The following is a 12,134-nucleotide window of genomic DNA, read 5'->3' as shown; positions in this document are numbered from 1 at the left end:
ATCATCAATACACACCCACCCGAAGTACACGTGCTCGCTCGGGAAAAACAGCCGACTTTTCCCGAACCCGAGAGTGCTTTTTGGTAGATGTGTTCGGGTTGACGAAGAATGGCGTCCGCCGGTAGGGCATCGGGTGGGGTAAATTTTCCAGCTGTCCGTTGTCGGCGGTTGGTGTCGGACATCGTCAGCATTGTGCTCCACATGTTTTCGGTACATTCTAGTAGCTAGAAGGTAGTAGGTACTATACTTTCTTTCGCTCAGTCAGTCATTCAGTTAGTCAGCTCAGTCAGTCAGTCGTTTGGAATCGGTGCGGCGCGTTGGACGTCTTGAGTCCTCTCGGAGTCTCGCGTTTCCTGTGTTGGTTTCAGTTTGGGGCCATTTTTGGGGGACGTTACGGTGTGTAGGTGGGTGGTAGATTACAATTGGATTGGTGAGTGGTGCGTGGGGCATCGTACAGCGAGCGAATGTATCCTGGAGTTACAACAACAATAAAAATAACAATAAACGTGGGAAAAGGTTCGCAGTGGATTTGTGCAGACAACGTGTTCTTGGACGTTTTTATTCGATCTGCCGAAGGAAATGGTGGGTGGTCTTTGAGTTGTGTTTGGGGGTGGGATTCCAATATCCTTTTCTCCTTCGACCAAATTTCGACAGCAGCAGATCGAGAGGCTAACTAGCGTTCTTCTTGGTGTGAAAGTTTTGTGAACAAGAAGTGGGGCGCCACTGAGTGGTCCTCTAAACGGATGGACGTTTTCCTGAGGATGAAGTTTGTTGGTTGGAAAAGTTACAAAGAGCGAATAGATTTGTCCTCTTTGATCTGGAGGCAACTGTGAAAGACAGGTCCATTTTTACCTGGCGAATGTTGGAACGTGTACAAAGTGTGAAGGGCAGCGGGTGTTCTGGTTTTGGAGCAAAGCGAATTTTCCTTTCGGAAAGAAAAACGGATGCTCTCGATCCCGGTGCTGTGGTGAAATCCTTTGTGCCAGGTGATTTTCTCCGCGTAACAAAGGAAACAATTTCCTGTGGTGTGATATAATGAGCCTCCCGCGGTTTTTCGCTGTACCAGAAAAAATAATGGAAAAACAAACCCCCCACAGCAAAATCCAAAACACTGAACCTCCAATCACAACGAACTGAATCGATTGTAATTGCCAATTCTTACGGGGTTGTGATAATCGGCAGACTTTAAACTTTTATTATTCATTTCTCCCATTCCAATGCGGGAGCGAAGCGAATACCTGCTTATCGTGATTTTCTCCTGTTGTACGGGGTTCGGTTCCGTTGTTTCGTCTACCTTAAACCCCAACCTTTCTTCCTACCGTTCCACGGTACAGTGACTTTAGAACACGCCCTAAAGGTGTGCTGCGGCAAGTTTTATGGCGATGTGACTATGCCGTTGCCTAGTAGTTTTCTTGCAGTAGCAGCAGCCAAAGGATCGATACAAGTTATTTCGGTGTTGCGGTGAGCAAGCGAGCGAGCGAGTCAGTACCTATCCTACTTGGGCTTTTTTTTTATAGTCCTGGCACGTAGTCACGGACGAACGGATGGACTGACGGAGGCGCCAAAGTACAGATAGCTAGGGGTCTTTCTGCTTCTGGGTGGCTGGGATAACTTTTCTGTAAATGAAATGTTCATTAGCGAAAGTCTACCAATTTGATTGACTAGAGTGGGAAGTTTTTTTATGTGGAATTTGAACATGTAGGTTCATAGTTGTATATATTTTGGGTTAATTTGACCTGGAACTTTGTCTCTTTTAATTGATACGGAACTTTCAGTTCTCTATCGTTTTGAAATAAATGATCAATAACAATTTTTAGTTTACCCACTTTTTCTATGTTTAAATGTAAATTGATTTAACAAATTTCAGTTCTGGTAGTTGTTCAGATAATTTTGGAAACATGATTGATGAAACGTATTATTCTAACAGGTACTTAATTATTGGAGTTTTTCATTTGATTTGCTTGTATTTTTTCTGGATAAGACCAAGGTGTATATATATATATATATATATATATATATATATATATATATATATATATATATATATATATATATATATATATATATATATATATATATATATATATATATATATATATATATATATATATATATATATATATATATATATATATATATATATATATATATATATATATATATATATATATATATATATATATATATATATATATATATATATATAAGAGGCAGGGCCGTAGCAAGAACCGACTCATTGGGGAGGGGGGGGGGGGGGATTTGGGTGACTGATTTTTACCTAAAATTTTTTGACCAACAACGCACGAATACAAAAAATAATAAAAAATAATTTTCAAGTGCTTGGGCATTTGAAGTTAAACTAAAAGGTGAGCTAAATTCGTTTTCATCGAAAATGAATTTGAAAGTCTGGTAGATCCAACTGAGGTGATTTAAGCATAAAATAAGCTTTTCTTAGGAGAGTCTTCCATTTAAAAATAATAACCTTATTGTTTACTCAAATCAAACAAGCACAATCTTCCTAACTATTTTGGAAATTTTGAACCATTAATAAAAAGAAAATTAAAAAAAAGGGATAAAAATCATCAGATTATGGGATTTAATTTCTTGATGTAAACTTGGATCAAATTAAAAATTTTAATACGTAATATCTCGTTTTTATTTCGCCTGCCGCTAGTATGCTTCACTGAAAAGCATAATTCAATTGTTATGAATCTTTTAAAGAAACCTCATTCTACAAAATTTAAATTAGCAGAATTTTGTCTATTGGTTTCTGAAACATTAAATGGCGAATTTTTGTGTCATTGATGTGTTAATATTGTTAAACAATACACTGAGAAAATATAGAATTTTGTGCAGATTTATAAGGTGAAGATGGTTCCTTAACAGCAAATCTTTTTCATGAAGAATAATTTCCCTTATGAAAATCCTGTGAATGATTTTGTTTGAATAAAATTTTGGGTTTTTTCGGATAAAACAAAAAACTCAAATTCTACTTTTTATTTGTGATTTTCAGCTGAATTGTGTAAACAAACAAATTTTGTTTAGAATGTTGAAATCTGGTAATTGAATTTACAAGCAATCTTAACACACACACAGGACCGAAATTTCTAAAATTCTATATCTCTGAAACCTCTGGACTAAATTATAAAAATTTAGCATTTTTAGGTTACGGCAAATTTTGTGTGCAATTTTGTCGAATCAAGTTTAACGCTTAAATTCAGAAAAAAGAAGACATATCCACAATGCGTTAATTTCATGATCTCTTGAATTCTTCAACAATTTATGTTGATTGTAATATTTATTTACAAGCTTGATCTTTTTCTTAATTTTGAAACTGCATTCTACACCTGAATTCAAAAATTGCGCTTTGAATCTGTAATCATATTTCCATACGATTTCTGAAATGTACAAACATACGATTTCCGAATCTAATTCCAAATCAAAGTTTTATAACCCAAGTTTTAGAGCCCACATTCATTTATCTATTAATTGAATTCTGTAATTCAGGTTTAATCTAAATACACTATTTAAATTATTTATTGTTAATCTGTAATGTGAATCAGAATTTAAAAACGAATTTACAAAGATCTGAATTTGACTTTTCAGCTTTAAATTTTAAAATTTGTTTAAGAATAAATTATAAGATCTCGATCTCGATGAACTCGAAAAACATGATTTAAATTTGATATGAAATGCAAAACCAAATCTGAACCAGAATTTTAAAGAAGCTTTTCAATTCTAATTTCTTATGATTGTTCGAACTGAAAATCAAGAATCCTCAACTGGATACAGAATCCGAAATACGAAAATAGGGATACAATTCTGGTTATAGGTGCTGTAGTATGGATAAAGAAATAAGCAAAAACAAAAATAAAAAGATTATACATCATGTCAATAAAATTATGTCATGAAATAAAATTAATTAATTGAAAAAAAAACGCATTTGCAAAATTTGCAACTTATAAATTTTACGGGTGTATTTTCGGTTCTTTCTGTCGCCGTGAGCACCAGAATGCGTGTGCTAGGGGTAAAAAAAAGAGATAAATACCGAGGCGGCTTCGAAAAGTGGTCATTCGTTTACAGACATTGCAAGAGGTCAGAAGGTGAAGAAATCTTTCTTCTCGAGGCGAATAAAACATTCGGTGAACTCTCACAGTTTTGAAAGAGTTTACTGTGCCGAGTCACTGACTGTTTTGTTTAGCCTAGAAAGGAAAGTAAATTGGAAAAGTAGGAATAACGGAGAAAAGCCAAACCCCTAGACAAAAAGTGGATCCGAAAAACCAGACATGGCCAAGGAAAACGACAATGGCGCAGCTGCTCCCAAGAAACGGTAGGTGAACGGGATATAGGTCGCAAAAAAAAAAGAGGTGCGATACGCAAAAAAATGTGCGTTCATATTAAGTCACACGCAAAAACAAAAATGGTGCGTTCAATAAAATTAAAACGCAAAAAAAAAATTGAAGGTGCGTTACGTTATGATTGACCGTCGTAGTCAAACATTTCACGAACATTACACTTTGACCGTCGTAGTCAAATGTAGTATACAACGTCAGTTGTAGAAATACGTCAGAAGATAGGCGTAGAAAAGATAGCAAAATACCTGAAAATGTACAAGCCATGGTACAATCAAGAGGGTGGCAGATGGTGCTAATTTCGAAAATGAATGTTAATGGTGTTTCCTCTGAAGGAAGATGAAGAGTTGAAAAGTCAAAATTTCAACAAATGAGTAACCATAATGCTTGTTGTGTAAGTATGCAATTATTTTTTATGTTTGAAATTTAGTTTGGGTTCGTCACTGACCACACAGACATGAAACTTGGAACCAGAGGTGCCATGTGTCCTTATTTTTCAGGATTTGTCTTGATTTCGGAAGACCCATCTGATTAAAATAAAACTTGAATTGTCTTGATTTTTGAAAATTGGTCTGATTTTCAAAAAAAAATTCTTATTGATTTTGTAGTTAAACGATGAGAACATCTAAATGTGTAAGAAAACAGTTTAAAATTATTGAATCGATGATTAACTTCGGTTCAGATGATAATAAAACGGTGTTTTTATTTAAACTGCGCTCTAGCCAAGAAGCTGGTCAATATCGTTGCATAAATTGAGGTGTCTATAATACTTCTGCTTGACACAAGAAATCGGACCATTTTCAGGCTAATCTTGCAACTTACCGTCGGTTTTGTAAACCTGCAAAATTTGACAAATAAAGGCCCTGTAGGAGAATAGTTGGATGGCACTTTCTAACTGGGACAGCATTTTATCTAAACCGTTCGTTGGGCACTCTAAAATCGACATAGCGTACTGCTGATAAAATTATCCAACAAAACGAAAATGAATGTCCAGTAAGTATAGTCAGTGGTCAAATGTCAGATTGGATTAAGGCCCACAAAACCGCAGGTCCGTTATTTTAATGGTTGACAAATTCAATGACAAAATATAGAGATGCCATCCACTTGGGCACTATACAATGTTAACAACTGAGAGTAGAAGAGGGAGAAATTGTAGTATGGATAAAGAAATAAGCAAAAACAAAAATAAAAAGATTATACATCATGTCAATAAAATTATGTCATGAAATAAAATTAATTAATTGAAAAAAAAAACGCATTTGCAAAATTTGCAACTTATAAATTTTACGGGTGTATTTTCGGTTCTTTCTGTCGCCGTGAGCACCAGAATGCGTGTGCTAGGGGTAAAAAAAAAGAGATAAATACCGAGGCGGCTTCGAAAAGTGGTCATTCGTTTACAGACATTGCAAGAGGTCAGAAGGTGAAGAAATCTTTCTTCTCGAGGCGAATAAAACATTCGGTGAACTCTCACAGTTTTGAAAGAGTTTACTGTGCCGAGTCACTGACTGTTTTGTTTAGCCTAGAAAGGAAAGTAAATTGGAAAAGTAGGAATAACGGAGAAAAGCCAAACCCCTAGACAAAAAGTGGATCCGAAAAACCAGACATGGCCAAGGAAAACGACAGGTGCTATGGAATGAAAACCTCCAAAATGGGTTTAATTTAATTCCAAATTTAATATTCAGAACTAAATTTCGATAAGCAAGCATAGTCTATTTCCTAACTGGCTGAAACTTGAAAAAGAAGATGAAAACGTTTAAAAATGGATTTTAAAAATTTTTGCCGGAACCCAAGGAATATTTAAATAAGGTAGTGTCGAGAGCCATATTGGATTTTTGTTGTGACGTCACAAAAACGAATGTATCGAAAATTTATATGCGGATGGCAGAAATTTCAAATAAAAAAACAAAAATTTAACTCAATTTCTCTTTGATAGGGTTGTAAGACCTCTATTTCACAATGTTATGAATTTTTTTGATCCTTTGAAGATTGCATTATGTTTTTCCTCTCATTTTATTGATGAATGCAATGTCATCTTGAAGCTAAAACGTGCAAAAATTAAGAAATATTCAGCTTTAAAAGGTCTAGTTGGTATGTTATTGATTGTTAATCTGATTGTCATGATTTTTATCCAACCGGTTTACCATATTCAGTTCTTTTGTAGAATAATTAACGTCAATTTATGATTGTAAACTAGATTTACTAAAATGCCAATCAATGACTCATTTTAGTGGGTTGTGCCAACGTAAGAACTTTTAACTACACATACTACACTACAACTACGCCGTGTGTTATTTGTGTTGCCAATCAATGATTGTGATTTGGTTTAAAAGTTTGTGTTTTGATTACTTTATTCTAATAACGATCTTAAACAACATTGACTTGAACGTTTTCATGGAAGAATTTGAACTATTTCTCAAATTTTGCAAATTTGAGTAGAAAAAATCCACTATTTTTTCGAACTTCGATGGTGTATCTATATATATATAAATGAATTTCTGTCTGTCTGTCTGTTCCCTATAGACTCGGAAACTACTGAACCGATTTGCGTGAAACTTGGCAGGTGGGGGTAGTGAAGGCAGGGGAAGGTTCTTGTTATGAATTGAGACCCCTCCCTCTCTCATGAAGCGTAGGAAGGGCCTCCCAAACAAAAGACAATATTTTGCAAAACTCGAGAACCCATCAAGCAATTGATATCAAATTTGGCATGGGGTGGTGTTTGGGAACGAGGAATATTTCTATGAATATTAGGTACCCCTCTCTCCTCTCAGTGGAGTGATAGGAAGGGGGGGAGGAGGGAGCTACCTTAAAGTTTTTCATATAACTCGAAAACTAATCAAGATATAGGAACCAAATTTGACACGGGAAGGTGTTTGGATACGAAAAATATTTCAATGATTATTTGAGACCCCTCCCTCTTTCCAGTAGAAAAGGGGGAGGGTTCTATTTATATTTTTTTACATAATTCAAAAACTAATGAAGCAAATGGAACCAAATTTGGCATGGGAGGGTATTTGGATACGAAAAATACTTCTATGATTATTTGAGGCCCCTCCCTTTTTTTAATAGGGAGATATAAAAGGGGGAGGGGGCCTCTTTTATAATTTTTTACATAACTCAAAAACTAATAAAGAAAAAGGAACCACATTTTGCATGGGCGGGTATTTGGGAACGTAACATGATTGTTCTAATCTCATATAACTCGAAAACTAATCAAGATTTTGGAACCAAATTTGACACGGGTAGGTGTTTGGATACGAAAAATATTGCAATGATTATTTGAGACCCCTCCCTCTTTCCAGTAGAAAGGGGGAGGGGGCCTCTTTCATATTTTTTTACATAACTCAAAAACTAATAAAGCAAATGGAACCAAATTTTTCATGGGAGGGTATTTAGATACGAAAAATATTTCTATGATTATTTGAGACCCATCCCTCTTTCCAGTAAGAAGAAATAAAGGGGGGATAGCCGCTTTTATAATTTTTTACATAACTCAAAAACTAATTAAGCAAATGGAACCAAATTGGCATGGGCGGGTATTTGGGAATGTGACATGTTCTAATGATTGTTTGAGACCTCTTCTTTCTTCCAGCAGTGAGAAAGGAAATAGGTAGGGGAGTTTCATACAATTTTTACAGCAAAACTCAAAAACTACAACAGCAAATGAAACCAAATTTGGCATGGAACGATATTTGGGTACGAGAAATGCTTCTATGATTATTTGGTATCCCTCACTCCTTCAAAAAAGGTGGATGAAAAGGGGGAGAAAAGCTCTCCCTTACAATTTTCAGTATAACTGGAAAATTGATCGAGCAAATTGAACCATATTTGGCATATGAGGGTATTTGGATACGAGAAATGTTCCTATCATAAATTGATGCCCCACCTTTGTTCAGCGGAAATATATAAAGAGGGAAAGGGAAGATTCCATATATTTTTGTTTGCATAACTCGAAATGAAACCAAATTTGGCATCAAAAAGTATTTGAGTACGAAAAATACTTCTTCCAAATTCTTTTCTTGCAGTAGGATTTTTTTTTTTGTTTCGATTATAGTCGTTTTACCATCTTTATGGCATTCGCGACTTTATCAACGATGCAGTTGGCGGATCGTTATTGAAAAACTTACCCGATCCAACTGTGTTCGATGTTTACTCTTGGGCTCGAACTCGCGGACATCGGCTCAGGAGACAACAGACTTGCCAACTGATCTATATCACAAGCCACATTGCAGTAGGATGATAGAATTGGGAATATAGGATGGGAAGAGGAGGCTTACATATAACTTTTTTTTTTTTTTTTCAAAATACGAGAAATGGTCAAAACTTAACATGGAAAATCATTTTGCTATGATTCTATGATTATCTGACACACCATCCTCCTTTCAGTGAATAGATACATAGGAGGAGGGAGGTGAGCCCAATACAATTTTGTTAGCATAAGTTCTCAATTAATGCTAACGAAGCAAATAAATGGAAACAAATATGGCATGGAAAGGTATTTGGTTACGAGATATCTTTCTACGATTGTTATAGACCCCCACGCTAGACAGGGAAAGAAAGGATTTAAGTCATCAACAGGAAATCCAGACTTTGCGTGAGGAATAAGCTGCTCATATACAAACAGGTGTTCCGACCAGCAAAAATGTATGCAGTTCCGATTTAGTCTAGCTGCTGTGCGACGAGGAAAAAAGCCATTCAGAGGATTCAGAACAAGGTTTTGAAAATGATTTTGCGGCTTCCACCTTGGCACAGCACCGAAGATCTTCATCGGATTGCGGGCATTAAATCTATCGAAGAGATGGCCAACAACATCATCTCCAACTTCTGAGGCAAATCGATGCATTCTTCCATCGCAGAGATTCGTTCTTTTTATTATTAGTTTAATTTTAATATAGTTTTTAGTTTTAAGTTTAAAATATTTTTTTCATTTGACATTACAGGATGTTTCCTACATTAAATACTTCATTGCGCTCAGCAAATTTAAATCGAATAAATAAATTTTTAGTGATTATTAAACTATAGGGCTCTGGAGTCTGGACACTTCATTATTGAACAGAATACCAAATTTAATGCAATAATATAATATAAATGTAATGATGAATTGGTACGAATAAAGGCATATTAAAAAAAAAGGATTTATGTCATATTTGTGTTGCAATTCGAAACTCCAGCTGCAGGTCTTATTGTATTACGGTTGATTTTTAATTATGTAGTAATTTTTTTAAAATAATACTAACAAAACAATAAAAAAAAAATTGAATAATTTTTGAAAACATCATTCGTTTTTGAAAGGTGTAGCAAAGCACACCGGGTCAGCTAGTTTCATATAAAAATTACTCGAAAATCCAACTTCTATTGTACCGAACTTGAAGAGCAAGAATCTTTCTAGAATAACATGTTTTAAAAGTGGAAAATTTCCATCAAATTCTTCAAATTATCAACGAAAAAGTCAAATTTCCTAGTAAATTCACAGGGGTAATGGGGGTCCAATTCCAATTGGAAGGTGTCGGAAGGATAATCAGAGGCCCAATCGTTAGATGTAAACTGGTCAAGCTGTAGCCCTATAATCAAGACCTAGACTAGAAGTCGTGTTTTATTTTACAGATTATATCGTTTAGAATGTTATTTAAACTCATTTTCGTATATCGGCCCTTGCATATTCTTTATGGTATTTAAATACATTGCATGATTTTATTACGACAATCCAATCCAAATCAAGAATATGAGTGCTAATGTATCTATATGGCCTCTAAAATGATACGTATACTCTGGTTTTGCTGGATTATATACGATGTGTTTACACGTATATTTGCACGTATATTTGTGTTGCAAATTCGAAATACCCATCAAATGGTTGTCTGGGGATGATTTTAATGTCATAAAAGCTTATTTCGTGGTGGTAAAAAATTATATTTTTTTCGTGGTGGTTTAATCTAAATATTACGAAATATAATGCGAAACACAGATCGCATTGAATTGCATTCGCCGGTTAGCATCGCATCACATTAACTATGTCATCGGCCTTATTTGTTTATCTTCTGGCACTTCACGCGGAATGCGAAAATGCCTTTTCACGACTATAGGTTACCCGACTGACCACAAAAACAGGCTTTACCAATTTTCCTACAAGTAAACAAGTTAGTAAACTAACGACCGTTCCTTTTCCTAATTGGATTTAACATCCATGCGCTTGTGAAAAATGCTCAAAATGCTGTAAATACCTTGCCAGATCAAACCTTTTCTTGCAAACTTATCGGCAAAAAAGAATTTGAACTTGGCGGAGACATCACCTCGACCAGAGACTTTGTAACATTTTGGCCAGGAAGACGCCCAAAATCCATCTTCACGTACCTTCCGTCATCTATGAGGATGCATCCGTCGCACTTCGTTAGAACCTTGTAGGGGCTTCTATATTCTTCTTCAATGTTCGGTTTGGTTGCTTACTGGCCCGATAAGATCGTATTCCTTCCGACGGTGCACCGGTCGGCATTGAATTTCTTGGCGATGGCATAGTCCGCAGCTCTGGGTTTACCTTGATCGTTTTCAACACCTTCAAATTCAGTTTCCGATCCTTAGGTCCACTACAACGCATGGTATGAACCTGCCGATTGATAGTATGCATCTCAAGGAACCACGTCGGGTTTTTGACGTGGGGGTCGAAAATTAATTTTCGTCTCGCGGCTTCCATCACGTGTAACTTTTCTGGAACAAAACGAATCGTAATGAAATTTTCAGCACTGATAGAAAAAACATTTCCGAACAATGTACTGTTAAAACATTCTAGATTCGCTATGGTATAATAAACATTGCGTCCAGATTTAAGAAGATCCATGCTTTAGTAGGCTCGACTTCCGTTGATCATTCACCGTCGGATCTCAAGGTTGGCTTACTGACCTTTGGAACTCATTTCTATCGATATGATTTTTTTTCTTTTTCTTGAATAAAAATGGCTCAAATGATTTTAGGTTTGTTGTAAGTAACTTTGAGTCGTTTGGTTTCGTTAAGTGATCATTATCACGAAGCACCACATTCAAAGAGGAAAATGTGGGAATATGTTCATCCAAACTTATTTATTTTACCAATGGATAATTGTAATAAATTTAACAAATGAAACCGATTGGAAACATTTGATTCGAGATTATCCTCAACCAAGTAAATATTATAAACAACAACGGAATCCCACCCCCACACAGGACGTTCGGATCGAATGATGGCTGTGTCCTTCGATAATGTATATTTATGTAGATACCTACCAAAGCCCTTACCTGAGTGCTAACAGCACAAATGTTCTCATTCTTCTTGTTCTAGTGCCCTTGCTCCTCCTTGTATAGTGTAGTGTCACTCTCTGTGTAGCGAAAAGTGGAAAAAATATATGGACCATACCCTGACTCGTTTACTTACAACGTTGGGTCCAAAACGAGTGGTGGAATAGTCAAACATCGTGTGGGTGGATTGGGATGGCACCCGGCCAAAGGTGGCGACACAGAATAACAAAGCACCAGCAGCAGAAGCAGTAGCAGTAGCTAGTGAGTGTATTGTGTCACATTGTAACTGCTGCAGAGAAGCCTCTTTCCCCTCCCTCTAAAAGGAACAGCAGCAGCCGGTGTGCGAAAAGTGCGAAACGGAACGAAGCGCCATCTCCGGCCGAAGTCGGAGTCGGAAGAGGCAAAGTGATGTAAGAAGGAATGAAATAAAATACACATAAGAAGAAAAGCAAACCCCTGTGGCCGGAAACAACAAGAAAAAGAAGAAACGGAAGCCCAAGAACAAGACAAGTCAACAACA

The sequence above is a fragment of the Uranotaenia lowii genome, chromosome 3 (genome assembly GCF_029784155.1).
Source record: "Uranotaenia lowii strain MFRU-FL chromosome 3, ASM2978415v1, whole genome shotgun sequence".
Taxonomy (NCBI): domain Eukaryota; kingdom Metazoa; phylum Arthropoda; class Insecta; order Diptera; family Culicidae; genus Uranotaenia; species Uranotaenia lowii.
This window is presented reverse-complemented; position numbering follows the sequence as displayed.